The 16,401-nt window shown below is 36.5% G+C and overlaps 1 long non-coding RNA gene across 3 annotated transcripts in view; it reads left to right on the top strand.

The window, feature by feature from the left end:
- LOC103163705 overlaps nt 1-7,167 on the top strand; it is a 53,349-nt gene extending 46,182 nt beyond the window's left edge. For all 3 annotated transcript variants that reach the window (XR_004769358.1, XR_003484123.2, XR_003484122.2), the window contains one exon: nt 6,186-7,167. This is a non-coding gene — a long non-coding RNA (uncharacterized LOC103163705). The remainder of the gene's footprint in view (nt 1-6,185) is intronic.
- The last annotated feature ends 9,234 nt before the right edge of the window (nt 7,168-16,401 follow it).

The following is a 16,401-nucleotide window of genomic DNA, read 5'->3' on the forward strand; positions in this document are numbered from 1 at the left end:
TTTAGGTCTAGCTCTTAATGATCCAATATAGGTAAGAGATAATCTAGATTCCTTTGCTTTCAGTTGACAAACAGGAGGCAGAGACAGGGAACTTCAACTTCATCTTGGCCCAGAATTAAGTCCTTGACATATTCATTCCCTACTGGAATGTTTTTTCCAGACACAAGATTTGGAAAATATGATTGTTTAGGTAGCATTGTCCTTGCAATAACTTTCACAATGCAAAAGAATGAGATGGCATTTAATGGAAATAGATGAAACTCTATGAGTTACTCTATTTATCACATTTTCCTTTTATAAGGATGTTTATGTCACTAAAGGATTGAATGTACAAAATAGTTTTCAGGTTTATATTACCTACTGTGGTTGTTTAAATAAAAACAGCCCCCACAGGCTCACAGGGAGTAACACTATTAGGAGGTGTGGCTTTGTTGGAATAGGTGTGGCATTGTCAGAGGAAGAGTGTTCCTTTGAGGTCTCAGAAGCTCAAGCCAGGCCTTGAGTCTCACAGTTCTCTTCTTGCTGCCTGTGGATTCAGATTTAGAACTCTCAGCTACCTCTCCAGCATCATGTCTGCCTGCATGCCAACATGGTTCCTATCATGATGATAATAGACTAAACCTCTAAACTGTAAGACAGCCTCAATTAAATGTTCTCCTTTATAAGAGTTTTCATGTTCATGGTGTCTCTTCATAGCAATAGAAATCCCACAAGAGAAGTCAGTACCAAGGACTAAGGTATTGTTGTGATAGGCCAGACTATGTTTTTGTATGGAGGATTGTGGACTTTGAGAATTTGTGTTAGGAAGCCAGTGGAATGCTTGAGGAATTGGTTAGTGGGCCATAATAGTAGGAGCATGGAAAACAATGGTGCTAAGAATTATTTGAAGTGTGGGGGCCTGGCTCAAGTAGTTCCAGAGGAAAAGAATGTTAGTATGTGGCCTAGAGACCATTTGTATGATATTTTGGCAAAGAATGGGGTTGCTTTTTGACCTTGGCCAAAAGGTATGCCTTAGGCTAAAGGAAGAGTTTTATATTAATTGTATTTGCAGAGGAAATTTCAAGGTAGCCTAACATTGACTGTCTTGTGATTGTTAGGCTTCACTTTTATGAAGATCTATACTGAAAAGTAGCAAGCTGAGCAAGAAAAAACACAAAATGTACAGTTCAAGGAGAAAACTGGTAACAGGAAATGGAATCAAGATGAATTCTGTGTTCAAGGAGATAAACAGATTACAGGAAGGACTGTTGTTAAATGAAATAAAGGCAGTGGTAACATCAGAGCAAGACTTTATCCAGCTAAGCTCCCAATTTGTGAAAAGAAATTAAAGGAAAGTTTAGGGCCAGGTGTGGTGGTGCATGCCTTTAATCCCAGCCCTCAGGATGCAAAGTCAAGCAGGTCTCTAAGTTCAAGGCCAGCCTATTCTACAGATCAAGTTCCAGGACAGCCAAGCTGAGGCTGTGAAGGAAGCCATCAGAAAGCTGATAAAGACATAGTTGAATAAATGGGTCCATGTTCCAGCCCCAGTGTGCATCAATGTTCATCAGAACTTGGCAGCTTCAGCCACATGGTTCTTGCTTTAGAATCAAGGATAGAAGAAAGAGGTTATGGGATCTTCATCAGAGACTAAGGAAAGCTGTTGAGGCTGGGCATGTGTCAAGGTGTCCCTGCAGGAAGACTAGAGAGGCCATTGTGTGAAACTGTTAGGTGAAACCTGGATTACCTTGGAGACACCAACATGTTGGACATGCCAGAACCATGGGATACTTGCTGAGTAAAGCAGTGCACAGGGAGTGGAAACAGCCCAAGAAAAAGAAGTGTGTTGCAGTCAAATAAGCTGAAAGGAGTTGGAGATCTGAAGAGCATTTTGACCTCAGATATGGAGATGAGGAGTTTGCCCAGCAGGATTTCAGTCATTCTTTAGTCCAGTATTTCCTCCCTACACTCCCTTTTGAACAATAACATTTATCCTGTGTCATTTTATGTTGGAAGTATGTGATCTGCTTTTTCATTTTGAGTTTACAATGGGTATTACAGTTAAGAGATTGCATGAGTCTCAGAAAAGACTTTGAACTTTGGACTTTTAAACAGTGGCAATACTGTGATCGATTATGGGTAATTTTAATGTAGGACTAAATGCATTTTGCATTGAGATATGGCTACAAATCTTTGGGAGCCAGGGAGTGGACTGTAAAGATATCTCATGATATGGAAGCAGTCTCAGTTTGAGTACACACTGATGTTTTCACAATGATACCACCTCCTAGGGAAGTATTTCTCTGAACATGTATTAGTGGATGCTGGAGAAATGACTCAGTGTTTAAGAGCACTTGCTGCTGCTCCTTTGGAGGTCTAGAGTTTAGTTCCTAGCAGCCACACCGAGAAGTTCCCATCTTCGCATAACTCCAGCTCCAGGGAGTCCTTACAGACTCTTCTGGCTTTTTGGGCACCCTAAATGTAGCATTTACACAGACACACACACACACACACACACACACACACACACACACACACACACACACACACACACACAATAAATTTAGTAATCTGTCCTCCCTACTAAGAGACATGTGATTCTATTTAATGAGTGGATATTATGACATTGTACATAACACTCATTACACTTCCCAGGATAACTTGTCTGATATTTATTTTTTTCATTGCTTAGTAAAGATGTATCTTTCTATTTTAGTTTTCCATTGGAATGCAACAAAGCCAAAAGTTTGTCTTGGAGCACTTGCCTGTGGTCACGTAGCAGACATGCATGTCTTTTTAACAATGTCTTGACAGAGGTCTCTGTTGGCTTTCATACAGGAATGATAATTCTGGTGGATGGAGAACTGTAGGTTCATAATATTTCTTTTTCATGGAAAACTTCCGGCTGGAGTCCTTCTCTCTAATATCATCTAATATTATTGGAATGTTCGGTGCTAACCCAGTCTTTTCCTCCTGTACTCAGAAACTCCATTATTTTTCTCATGGGATACTTACAGATAACACAAATTTCTGTCATAGGCATGTTTTGCTTCTTGTTACATCCTCCTATCTTTTATCTTTACACCATCATAATTTTCTCATACTTTTTCTCTGAGTAATGGAAAATTTTGAGATTGGATTTTTATGTAACTGATTTGTTTTCTTGCAACAATATATTCTTCTTTACTGCTTCTATTACATTTTACTTTTATTTATTTTAATCTAGTGGCAAGTTTTTTTCGATATTTAATGGGGGTAGTGAAGCTAAAATAATTTTAAAAAACACTTTGACATTTTTGAGAAACATTTTCTGGGTGGTTTTAAATTTATTCTGAATCCCTCATCAGTGCTGATGTGTGGTGCTAATTCATGTTTTAAAACAGCAACATTTCTACCTATGAAGTTCACTCACCCTCAGCAGGTCAATCAAGGTTATTTAGTATTGTAATTTAAGATTAATTGTTCCTGAATCTGTCCCTCCCTGTAAACAATGTGCAGGTTACAAATGAACATAAGGGCTTCATTCACTTTTAACACCTTTTCTTTATTCTTGCCTATTTCCAGTTGTCATTAGAGCTAAATGAACCATGTTCAGATGAACTCTGCCATCCCAAGGTTTATTCTGGGCACCCAGAGTTAGCATGGCATCACCTACTTTTCTACTCAATATAATTTTCTTATTCAGTGCTCTATGCAACAAATAAAAGTCAAAATTGATATGTCCCCAAATTTCAGTTAGATGAGGTTATAATAACTAGTTTGTACTATTTCTTTCACAAGACTTCCCTCCCTCCAACCAGCAACAATGGCCCTTAAGTAGAGTTTACATGTTCAACATCCTTGCTTAGTAGACAATCATCCAGAGGGCAGGGAAAAGACTCTGACCTATGATTCCAAGTATGGTCATTGTGAAGTGAGGTGCTCTCCTTTGCCAACTGTCCATTCCACCCTCTCATCTCTCGTATCTATAGAGTGCTTATTGTCTTTTGTCTATTCAAGTCCCACATGGGATCTTGTTAGGCTAATTTTCACCTAGGATAGCATTTATCTGGGTATAGCACTGTTGAAATATCTACAAATACCTCTTTTATGAATATCAGGCCCCATTTAGGGGTGTGTGTGTGTGTGTGTGTGTGTGTGTGTGTGTGTGTGTGTGTGACTCTAACCTGACCTTTTACTTGTCTTTCTATGCATTTAATAATTTAAATGGAGATATTAAAAAATACATTATATGTGTGCTTTCAATTATTATATTGGACCTAAAGTCTATGTTTGTATCAGTTTTAATATTCAAGTATCATTATATTTAGACTTGAATATTTTATTCCTTGATTCTTAAGCAAAAGCAGAAATGAAGATATAAATGAAAGAAAAAGTGAAAAAGGGGGATACTGATGAGTACCCAGAGTAAAAGGCTATGAAAATACCAAAATGGCAAATTTGTATTGGCCATTTTTCTAATTCATTATATTTTGATAAAAGTAGCTAAATCACATATGCAGCATTAAACATTCTAATGGAAAAGTTACAGTAAAAAATGTATATGGTTTGTTTGCTTTTACTACCTAGTATAAACTCTTCAATCTATCCAATTCACCTGCCAATTTCACAACAAATGAAAGTGAACCTATACTTTTGAGCAAGTTTATGCTAAATTAGTTGTGGAAGACACCAAAATAGCTTTCATATTTTGTATCAGTAATATGTCAACTTATTAAAGTACTGTGGTATACTCAGTAAGTTCAGCTTTCCGTTATAATCTTTTGGATTACAAAACTGCATTTGAAAATGAATGCAGTAATTCTAAGCACTGCTGCTCAGCTTTATGTGGCTGGTTGGCAAAACAGTCCTTGGAAGACAGATTGGAGTCCTGTAGCAGTTCACTGTGCTGGATAGACTCAAGTGCTCCCTTTGCTGTAGCTCCAGCTGTCCTCTCTTCACACATGGCTACCTGGTCTTGCCTCCAGAGCCCAGCCTGCATTCATAGTCATCTGGTCTACCCTCTATTTATTTGCCTCTTCAAGAATTCCCATTTAAACAGGCAGAACAAAATAAAGCCACTCCAAATCAATTTGAAAGCAAACAATACCAACCATTTAAAAGTTAAGTTCCAAATAATTTTCAAAATTGTGTGTTCCTATGAAGTAACCACCAAAATGTATATGATGAAACATTATATGACATACAAATATTTTTACATGGTATGTAAGTAAATCTTACCTAGGGAAACATATAGTTGCTCTATATTAACAAGGGAATGTTTCCAAGGGATTGTTTCCTTCACTTGTAGATGCCAATATCCAAACACACTCAAGTGTCTAAATAAGATGATGTATTTGCATATAATCCCCATCCTGCCATGAACTTTAGTTCAGCTCCGCATTGCCTATGACTCCTAATAAAATTAAAGACTATTCAAATAGCAGTCATAACTTACCTCACTTGTCATTCACCTCAGGACAGTGTACATAAAGACAACACTCAAGTATTACAAAATTCCCATAAACTATAATTTTGTGCCATCATTCTTATTTCTTACAACTCATAAACTCCAAGTTTTCAATAACTTGAAACATTGAAAGGATCACATCACCTTATCAAGTTGTGATAGAATCTGATTTCAACTGAAATAAGGTATACATGAAAGACCTAACCCAAATTCAGGAAAACAAGAGTGCCTCCCTGAGGGGTAAAATTGACTACCATTTGTGTTTCTTTGTAAAATATATCTTTATTTATAGACTGTGTTCCTTGGTTGTGTACTAATTTTGTATTAGAAACAAAAAGTTTATATTAGAGGAGAAACAAACAAAATCACTGTGTTCCTAATACTCTGAAGAAGCCAGAACATTCCACATACCCTGGAGAAAGTATATAGAGAAATCTTCAGAAATGTAGGGTTTTCTGTTTCAGTTGTCTCAAAATATACTTTACACTCTTCATCCACAGACACAATTAATTTCTCAAAATAATTCTAAAATCAATAATGATATGTACTTTACCACCCAGAACCTGGGATAATTTTTCATTTTCTCCTGATGAATCTGAGGTTAGGACTGGGGAAGATTATACTTATTCTAAAGGATAGCCTTGGGAGTTAAAGCAGAAGGCCTCATGTAACTTGAGAAAAACCTGAACTCAGTTTTCCAGTCTTTCCGTCCAGTTGAAAATAATCCCTTGTAATCTCTCACTTCTCTCTTCCCTTACAGGAGGGGCCAACCCAACACTTTGGCCTTCTCAACCTCCGCAGATGCTGCTCAGTGTCTCTTCCTCCCCAGTTTTGGCTCGGCATGGTGTCTCCCAGGCCCACTGACTGTCGGTTGCCATAACAACTTATGGCAAAAGAGGGAAGCCTGGCGAAGCAGTGGTTGGGCCAGGTGGAGAGGAGGAGGTAGAACAGATAGCTGAGACACACAGAGTCCCTGGAAAGTTGGTGTGGAGGCAGGTGACTGCAAGAAAGGTGGAGGAAGCTTGAGTCTGTGATGAAGATGAAGTTAAAGATGAAGGAAGAAGAAGGTGAGGAAACATGAAAGGAGAAAGAGAAAGGTTAGAAAAACACCAGAGAAGCATAAGGAAAGTGGAAAACAAAGAGATAGTCAAACAGCAGGAAAAAATGTCAATCTCAGATACTGTGAACATAGTAAACTCATCTATCTCCTGGCCCATTTCTATTTCCACTAGGACTGGTTTGAGATTCAATTAGAATAAAATGAGCTATCAGGGTACATTGATTTGCCAGACTTGGTTACTATAGTCTACTGGGTCAGGCCTTATTTAAATTAGTGAACTGTGCTTAAAAATATCTAGTTTGCCTTCTTCCCAGAATTGTTATAATGACTTCAATGAGTTGTTGAATATTCAAAAGCTTGGAAAGCGCCAAGGCAGTCTACAAATGTTACAGCTCTCATCGTCCTGATTTCATCATTATCAGTGTTAACATGTTTCTCTTCCACTCTCCCAGGCTCCTTTAAACTATATTGGGAACACCATTTTCTTTAATTTTTTTCATTAATTAGACTTAGATTCATTTATTTTCCTTGTAGGAGTAATTGAGATTTACTTCTTAAGTCTATAACTAAAGGATGGATACTTTAGTTTGCCATAGTTACTGTCACTATGAATGAAACACATGGGATCTAACTCAGTACAAATATTGTGATCTATATCCAATAAAAAACTCTTTATGTTGTACATCTTTGATTGATTTCTTGTTCTTTCAAGTAAGCATGCAGAAGGTGTGTGTGTGTGTGTGTGTGTGTGTGTGTGTGTGTGTGTGTGTGTGTGTGTGTAATATATATGAAATCAAAGTGTTTTAATTGAGAATAAATTTAGGATCAACTGAACAGTACTCTTTTTCCTTTTATCTATTTTTTGACACAGGGTTTCGTTGTGTAACTAGGCCAGACTCACCTTTACTTCTCAGCCTCCTAAGAACTGAAAGTCTAGGAGGGTGCTGTCACACCCTGGACAACTATGCTGTTTAAAGTTGATCTTGCAATCTGTCATCTTATGCGCTTGTGAAAATGTAGATTCTGATTTTTAAAATGTAGTGAGGGTCCAACCTCTCCAGGTCTTCTAGCATTGTCACAATGGTGCTGGAATTTAGGTCCTTGAGCAACTAGGATTTGTCACAGGGGTATGCAAAGCTTTTGAGGTACAAAACACTTTCTATAAACTTTGATAAGACACCTAAAAACATAGGCAAACCCAGTGAAGTGCTGAGTATCTGAACAGAGACCTAGTTGTCTCCCAAGGAGCAATAGGAGTTGTTTTAGTCATTTTCTAAACCTTTCATGGAAAATCTTTAAGTCTGTGGAACACATGAAATGCACAAACTAATCCAAACACTTCTTTCACTCCTAAAAATATGGAGACTTTGAAAGTTTAGAGAACAACAAACATATTTGTAATGTTCCATATCCATACACATATGCCCAAACATATATATTTAAGGCATTCACATAAAGACATTTGTATGCATTGGTGTTTATGAGCATTGGAACTATGAGATGATGCCAATCAGAAGCTGAAGTCTAAAGGAATCTCTCTCTTCACAGACCCCTTACTCACTCATTCACCTTGGCAGGTAAACTGAGAGAAAATTACCTACCTTTCCAAATCAAATGTTTATTGCAGATATCTCAGAGCTAAATGGGATGTCAGTTATCATAATTTGGGAGCTACCATTGGTCACCCATGAGAACTGTCTCCCAAGAGTTTTGTCTGGTTTTAGAACTGTAAAACACACACACATACACACACACACACACACACACACACACACACACACACACACACACACACACCAAAAACAAAAACAACCAAACAACAACAAAACTTTGTCCAATACTGAGATAAAAATCAAAACAAGAAGAGCAAATAGAAAACAAACCTGAGGGAATTTAAACAATAGCTTAAGAATACCTGAAAATTTCCAGGTAAAGCAGGGTGCATCCAAGGTGCAGAGCAAGGCACTGATTTTTGTGGTCCTGAGAAATGAACATCCTTCTACAGCACTTTAAATAGTCTATAAATAAATTTCTTAAAGTGTGTATTTTACCTCAAATACCAGTAAAATATTATTGACTGATTTGTGTGTGTGTGTGTGTGTGTGTGTGTGTGTGTGTGTGTGTGTGTGTGTATGTGTATGCGCTCGCTCACGTGCTTGCACAATGCACATATTCACATGGCATAGCACATGAATGAGTGAAGGACAACTTATAGGAGTTGGTTCTCTCCTTTCATCATGTTTGTCCCAGGACATAATATAGATTCTCTCTGTTGTCAGGCTTGGTGCCATCTTGCTGGCAACACGTTAATATTAAATAAATGACAGCTGTATCTAAAAATCACATAGTTACCATCCTTTGCTTTGTACCCTTAAGAGATATATAAAACAGCTTACAAGTTACCACTAAGTAAGCCATTAAGCCACCGACCAAAGGATCCTTGTGAACTTCAAATTTCAAAATGAAATTAAATCCAGAAAAATAACTCCCACCACACTTAAGTCTTTTGACTGGCCCTAGTAATAAAAAGAGTGATGACATTAGAGTTGTGAGGGACAGAAGAACAATGTGCCTCTATTCCTTCAAGAGGCTTTCCAATTGAAAGTAGACACAGAGCATCAAATTTCAAACAAAGACAATGACTACTAAGGAACTAAGGGATCAAATAATTACGTTTATTTTTGGTAAGGACAGTGAATAGTAAGAAATTCCAACACATTTTACGCTTGCTCACCTTCTTACACTTTTCAGTTTTATTTAAATGATTTTATTAAAATTTACTTTGCTTTTTTGCTGTTTTACTTGTATCTGTTAAAACTTCCTCTCTGCATAACCAAGTTATCCAAATTTGAAAATTATATATCCTTTTCCTTACTAATGTTTAACTTACTTTTAAAATATCCTTAGATACCTACTTAATTCTGTTTAAATATATCTTTAGCCCTTCAAAAATAAAATACACAAACTTGAGAATTCCCTACATATATAAAGTTAGAGATTTTTGCAAGCAATTATTCATACTCCAACCCTTAAGATTTTTTCTGGTATATATTGGAATTTTATATCCAGAATATTATCATTCTTAAAACATTTAAGCTACTTTTGGAAGAACAAACTATTTCAATCTTCTTTATTGATTTAAACTTCTTACTATTTTCAGAGTTATTTGGGGGGCTGGAGAGAATTCTCAGCAGCTAAAAGTGCTTATTGCTCTTTGAGGAAATTCCCAGTACCCACGTAAGGGTTGGAGACTCATAACCACAAACACCTCTAGCTCTATGTCCTGTTCCAGCTTCCAGTCCAACATCCCCTGCCCCTACACACACACAAAGTTTAAAAATGTTTAAATCGCTCATCTTTGGTTGGTTTTAAATGTACACTAAAAGACACTACCTTCATTTTACAACACAATTTAATCCCAGCTTGTTTTAATTATTCATCACACTTTTAAAAATTACACATAACCAAGGGTTGGGCAGATGGCTAGGAGGCTAAATGACTTGCTGAGCAATCATGAATACAGAAGTTAGGATCCTAGCATCAATGTAGCAAGCATGGTGTCTCACAGATGACTGTCCCTCCAGCTCTGAGGTATCACACACCATCTCCTGGTCCTGTTTCACATGTTAACACTTGTACATATTACTCATACAGGCACACACATAAGTAAATAAAACCCTTAAAAGACACACATAATTTTCATCATCTTTTTTCATTTGATTGGTTCATCAGTCAACTGGAATACTTTTTAAATCTTTATTAAACTTGCTTTCCCTTGGTAAGAATGATATAAAAACATTTAGAGTCCTTTTATTTCCATTGTCTGCCTCTTTCTCTCAAATGGGAGTGATAGCCTGTCGAGCACATAGTTGAGCTTCATTATATTTCTCTCAAATACCTTGTTTTCATTTCTCTTCTGTATTTTCCAAATTGTGGGAATCTCCATTTCAACTTAAATTTTTTCCCTCTTGTAAACAAATTTTCCTGCCATCTTGATGCTTCGGTGGTTTCAGGACAGGGTTTCATATTCATCGTGATTTTGAAGTGGTTATGCTTGGATTTTAGGTCCTGTTCTACCTTTTTCACCCACCATCCATCAAGGAAACCTTTCCCTGGCAGGTTTTTATGGTGGCTTTTCCCACATTTGCTGTTTTTCCTCTTTATATCTTTGACTTAGATTTGTCATTCATCAGCACCCTCTATTCTGTTTTTAATTTGCTATAGTTTCAACTGTAGATGGAAATGTGTTGATTCAATAGTGAGGTTCACAGGAGAATGTGCAAGGATTAGCAGTGCCCATTGAATGTAGGAGTCACAAATCCATGGACATGAGGAAAAAGATGTCTGAATGCACAGCTACCATAATGTAATTCATAATCAAATAAGTTGACTCTCAGTTGTTTCTGGATATGTTCACCTCTTGTATCTCAACTTCACTGAAGTTTTGGTTTCAACATACAACATGTGAACTCTCCAAATTACATGCCATATGTCATCCAGGGTCAGTGGATGCTTGCTGAAATAGATTTGTTTACATATGAAAACAGTTTTGTTTTGTTTTTTAATCAACTGCTATGTTCTTATTGTAGATACAGTTTCATGCTTCTCTTTGTAAATTCTGTCCACATTCATACAGTGGATACCATAGGCTGTATGGCTTGCAAACAACAGGAATTTACTTCTGAGCAATTCTGTACACTGGAAAGTCCATGTTGAGAGTAATACTAGATTTTGTAAAGGCCTCTAGTGTGCAGATGCCTGTCTGCTAGCTGTGTGCTCACTTGGAAGAATAGTGAGGGAACTCTCAGCGGTCTCCTTAACAAAGGCCTAACTTCAATGGCTGTCATGTTGGTGATTAAGTTTCAACCTTTGAAATTTGAACATATGTAAGTATTCAAAACATAATATAGCACTTGACAATACTTTGTCCTGTTGTACACATTTTATTTGCTATTAAATTGAGATGAAGTTTAAAAAAATCAATACATGTATACTACACATGTATAATTTGAGGACTTCGACTGTTTCTAGCAATTTTCATAGATTTTTAAATTTTGTTTTGCTATCACAGGTTTGTCTAACGCAAACTTGAAGCACATTCTCATGTTAAGACGTCAACACAAAGTGTATTTAGACTTCACTTTTTGAATGAAAGTGTTATCTATACAACTCTACTAGTAATTTAGTTCAAATTTGCCACATTTCTAAGCATACTAAAGTACATGAATGAACAATGGAAATAGAGCTTCTCTTATACGGCAAAGACTACCTCCTTTTGAAAACACCTCTGTCCTTTAGTTACCCTTTATGCTGGCTATATTTTCTCAGGCTTTTTGTTCATATTAATATCATGAAAACAAATTTCTAAATTCTTTTCCAGGTCATATTTCTAATTCTACTTTATTTAAACTCTGATTGGGTTGTTAACTATTATCACGAGGCCAAGCTAAGGGACCCTTATTAGTGTCATCAACAACAAGAATCCACAAAACAAACTTACCTGAGGATTTTAAAATATATGTATCAAAATTAAAATGAAGGAAGCAACCAGCTAGGGTTGGGAGCTTGTGCCTATAATCCCAGCACTAGGGAAGCTGAGGTAAGATGTCTGTTATGAGCTCATGTTTGAGGTCAGCATCTAAAATAACAGTCACATGGTGACAATGCTGTTTGTCCTTATCTCTTATTCCTGTAGGAGTTCCTGCAGGAATTTTCCAAATACTACTATTTTTGTTTGACAGAACTATTACAGCTTTACATTCTAATTACTACCCTTACTTAAACAAAGATGATACATAACTGCTGAATTATAAAACCATTAACCCAAGAGATTAAAACTACATACAGCCTTTAATCCCAGCACTCCGGAGGCAGAGGCAAGCGGATCTCTGTGAGTTCGAGGCCAGCCTGGTCTCCAGAGCTAGTGCCAGGATAGGCTCCAAAGCTACACAGAGAAACCCTGTCTTGAAAAAACAAAGCAAAGCAAACAAACAAACAAACAAACAAAAAACTACAAAAAAACTCTAGAATTTTATCATCCCCTATGACCACTGGATCTAAAAGAGGGGTGATTGATTCCCCCTTTCTGAATTTTATGTGAAACATGGTAGAAAGAGCCAGATTTTGGACTTCTGAAAAAATGTAACTACTAGATTACTCTTTTTTTTTTCTTTTCAGAAAATAAGGAAGGATGCAAATTCATGTTCTGACAGCTCATTCAATGAATCTGCAGGCAATGAGGTATGTGTGTGTTGGGGGATGGGGTATGTGAAAAATCTAACCCTCAAAGGAAAATTATAGGAGCTTATCTCTATGCAACAAATAAGTGGCCCTACTTTTCATGCCAATCCTGACAACTATTATTAGATGTTCTGGGTTAATTAGACAAAAACATATTTGGCTAATTTCCCTTCAAATTCACCATCAATGTCAACACATTTGGAGAATCCTAAAAGGCTGGGAATTTACAAGTCATAAACATTTAACAAAATAGCTAAGCTTCTTAAAATACTTTCCCCATCTGTGTTAAGCCACAGAAAATCGAAACAGAACAGCATTATATCCCCCAGCCTACATGAGTTGTTATTAATGATAGCAAGTCTCTTGAGATGGAATGCTTTATGTGTAGGGGAAAAAAATCAAAGCATATACACAAGCATATATAGATTTCATACCAGATTGGCTATGAAAATAGCCCGGGGCCAACTAGAGAGAAAGTAGGTATTAGCTTGCAGGTAAGCCGGAACAATTTTTCACTGGGCCAGTGTGTGTGTGTTTGTGTTTGTGTGTGTGTGTGTGTGTGTGTGTGTGTGTGTAAGAGAGAGAGAGAGAGAGAGAGTATAAGACTATGTGTATGTGCTTATAATTGTGTGTTAATTTGCCTGCCAAGTCTTGGTCTTGAAAATCACGTATCTATAAGGTTCTATATAATATGGTTTTTCCAATTTCACCCAATCCTTCTGGACTGAAGACAGACTTTCTCATATGTCTTCCTTGCATTCACCAGCTCTTTTCATACTTGAAGACTTCATCTCTACCTGAAACACTCACTGTGTTAACTACCCACTACTCATCCTTAATGTATGTGGTTAAGCCTTCACAGAAGTTCTTCTGTATCACAGCACTGTATTTAGATTATATTGCCTTTTAGATAATTTCTGAATACATAGTTAATGTACATATATGTTACTATATGGTATGGGTGTATATTCAAACACATAATGTCACACATGTACACACATTTCATTTCTTGTGGCACTTAGCATGAGATATATGCTCTTAACAGATTTTTAGTATTTCATTCAATGTCTATGCCCAGCTAATTAAAATCATCAATCTATTTTCTTCACCAGGGATCACTAGCATGGCTCCTGGTATAGAACAGATACTTATTCCAGACATGGAGACACACTCATTAAATCTTAGTACTTGGGATTCAGAGGGGAGCATATTTCTGTGACTTCAAGGCCAGATTGTTCTATATGTTGAGTTTGGGGCCAGACAAGGTTACATTAGTGAGACACTGTCAAACAAAGAATTAAATTATGCCTTAGAGATTTGTTCACTGCACAAATCTATAAGACACAAATGGAAAATAAAAGGAATTAATAGGTAACTCTGCAACAATTTTCATCTAAATCAGCACAAATTATCATGCCAGCTCCTATGAAACCACACCAGAGAGATTTTCTATATAAAAATCCAACAGTTTATTCTTATGATGTCTTGGAATTTTCTTTAATTTTAAGCATTATTATTAAAGCCAGAAAAGCAAAATTGGCCAATGCATAAGTAAATAGTCAACATTAACAAGGAAAAGAAGAATCACTAGGTACTCATCTAAGATTGGAACCACATGGAACTTTGTCCATCCATATTGGCATGTCAATTGTTTAGGCAGCCATGTTGTTGAGATTTCATGGGTGTGGCTTCCATGACGCATCTGGGAGGTACAGACAGTTAATGAGTTACAGAAGGAGAATTAGTCTTCCTAAAGTATGAGCATTTTAATTGTTATCCAATGACAAGTGGTCTTCCCCAAGATATATACAGTAAACAAAGCTACATTTATTTAAAGAATAAGGATCCCTGAACTTGAGAGGGAGTGGAGGAGGGCATGGGTAGTTGGAGGGAAGACATGGAAGGAAGAAGTGGTGTAACTATATATCTTTTTTTGCAAACAGAATCATGTTTAATTTTAATATGTTAAGTATACTAAAGCAATTGACACAAATTTATAGAGAATCATTTTGACAATAAGAAACCCAATAAGGAACATCCCTCTATCTGTTACAGTGTGGATTTTCCACATTACATTTATACCAAATTTAATGTAATATTAAATTAGTTTTACAGATGTAACTACATATCTTAATTTAAAATTTTAAAAATGTTTTTAAAAAAGACTGGTGATATAAGAGCCATGGTATTAGGTATTAGAGGACTGATGCAGTCTTTGAAACTTTCCTTTGGAATAAGAAACTGATTTTATAGTTTGGAAGACAGCACACAACATTGCTTGTATCAGACCTGTCCAGGCATTTAATTACCTGCTTCCACATACCTTAGCTTCCTCACCCTCATCAAGTGGTCCTTTCAGGGCACTATATAATGATTAACTACCTTGCAGTCAACAACCATGCATACTTTCTTTTATTCTCATTCTAACAAAATTCAATAACAGAAACTAACTCCTTCCTCTCAGTGTCCCAACTTTTAATCCCTTTCATAAAATTTCTCAAGGATAATGGTTGTTTATAAGAAAATTTGTAAATGTAAATGTATTTTCATTGCCTCCCTTCAAATTATCAATTGCACAGTGAATCACATCCTTCCACCATACAGACCTTGAAACTCTTTCCATTCCATTATAAAATTTTCCATTCCTCTACTATACTGGAAGTATTGAAAGTCTGGGCTTTGGCCCACAGGGCTGCTTTCTAAACATTGATGATCTTGGATTATCTCACATTTAATTTCTAGTCTATTTCTATTAGATTTCTCACAAGTTATCATCTTCTACAGCTCACCATTTCCTTGCCCATCATTTCTGTGCATGAATCATAATCTTCTTTTCTGCCTTTTCTATCATCATGAGTGACTTAAACATTACAGTGAATATGCTGACTCATCACTACTCATCTATTTCACTTATTTGACCCTCAGCTTCAACAAATATCAGCCTCCCATGGGTACAGTCATATCCTGGATCTTTACCCAACACCTCCACGATCTCACTGGGTCTCTTTCCTGGCATTTCCAGCAACTGTAAGCCACCCCATGTGGGTGCTGAAAATCAAATCTCGGCCCTGTAAAAACAGCAAGAGCTGTTTATTAGAGATCAACTAATTGATGTCCTCTCTTTAATTATAATTTTTCTTTTAGTAAACTTCCCTCCTGCTTATTTCTTTGTATTTTTCATTCTATTATTAATTGAAAACTAATAGTTGTATACTTTTGTGAGTATAATATAATGTTTTCATCTGTGTTTGTGCCAGATAATAAAGTCTAACAAATGAAAACATCTATTATGTTAACTATTTGTCATGTCTTTGTGATGAGGTTATTTAAAATATGTTTTTTGACCATATGGAAATGGTAAGTAACTATGGCTGTCTAGCTATGTGAATGAGCAACAGTACTTACTCCCCTATGTAACTTTAACTTGTGCTGGGTAATGTCAGAGACATACACCATTTGATCTCAATGGTACCTGAAAAAGGATAAAATCATCAACGTACATAGAATGACAGTTTTTCTTAATTTTCTGTTGACTCCTGTCAGGAACTCCTTCTTTGAATCTTGTAAGTCCCTCATTGACATATCAGAATAAGAATAATCTCCTTTCATAACTACCTTGTTTTTTCCAACAGTGTATTGCAATGCCTCCCCAAGAATACCTCTGGGTAACAGTCTA

The sequence above is a fragment of the Cricetulus griseus genome, chromosome 3 (assembly GCF_003668045.3).
Source record: "Cricetulus griseus strain 17A/GY chromosome 3, alternate assembly CriGri-PICRH-1.0, whole genome shotgun sequence".
NCBI lineage: Eukaryota > Metazoa > Chordata > Mammalia > Rodentia > Cricetidae > Cricetulus > Cricetulus griseus.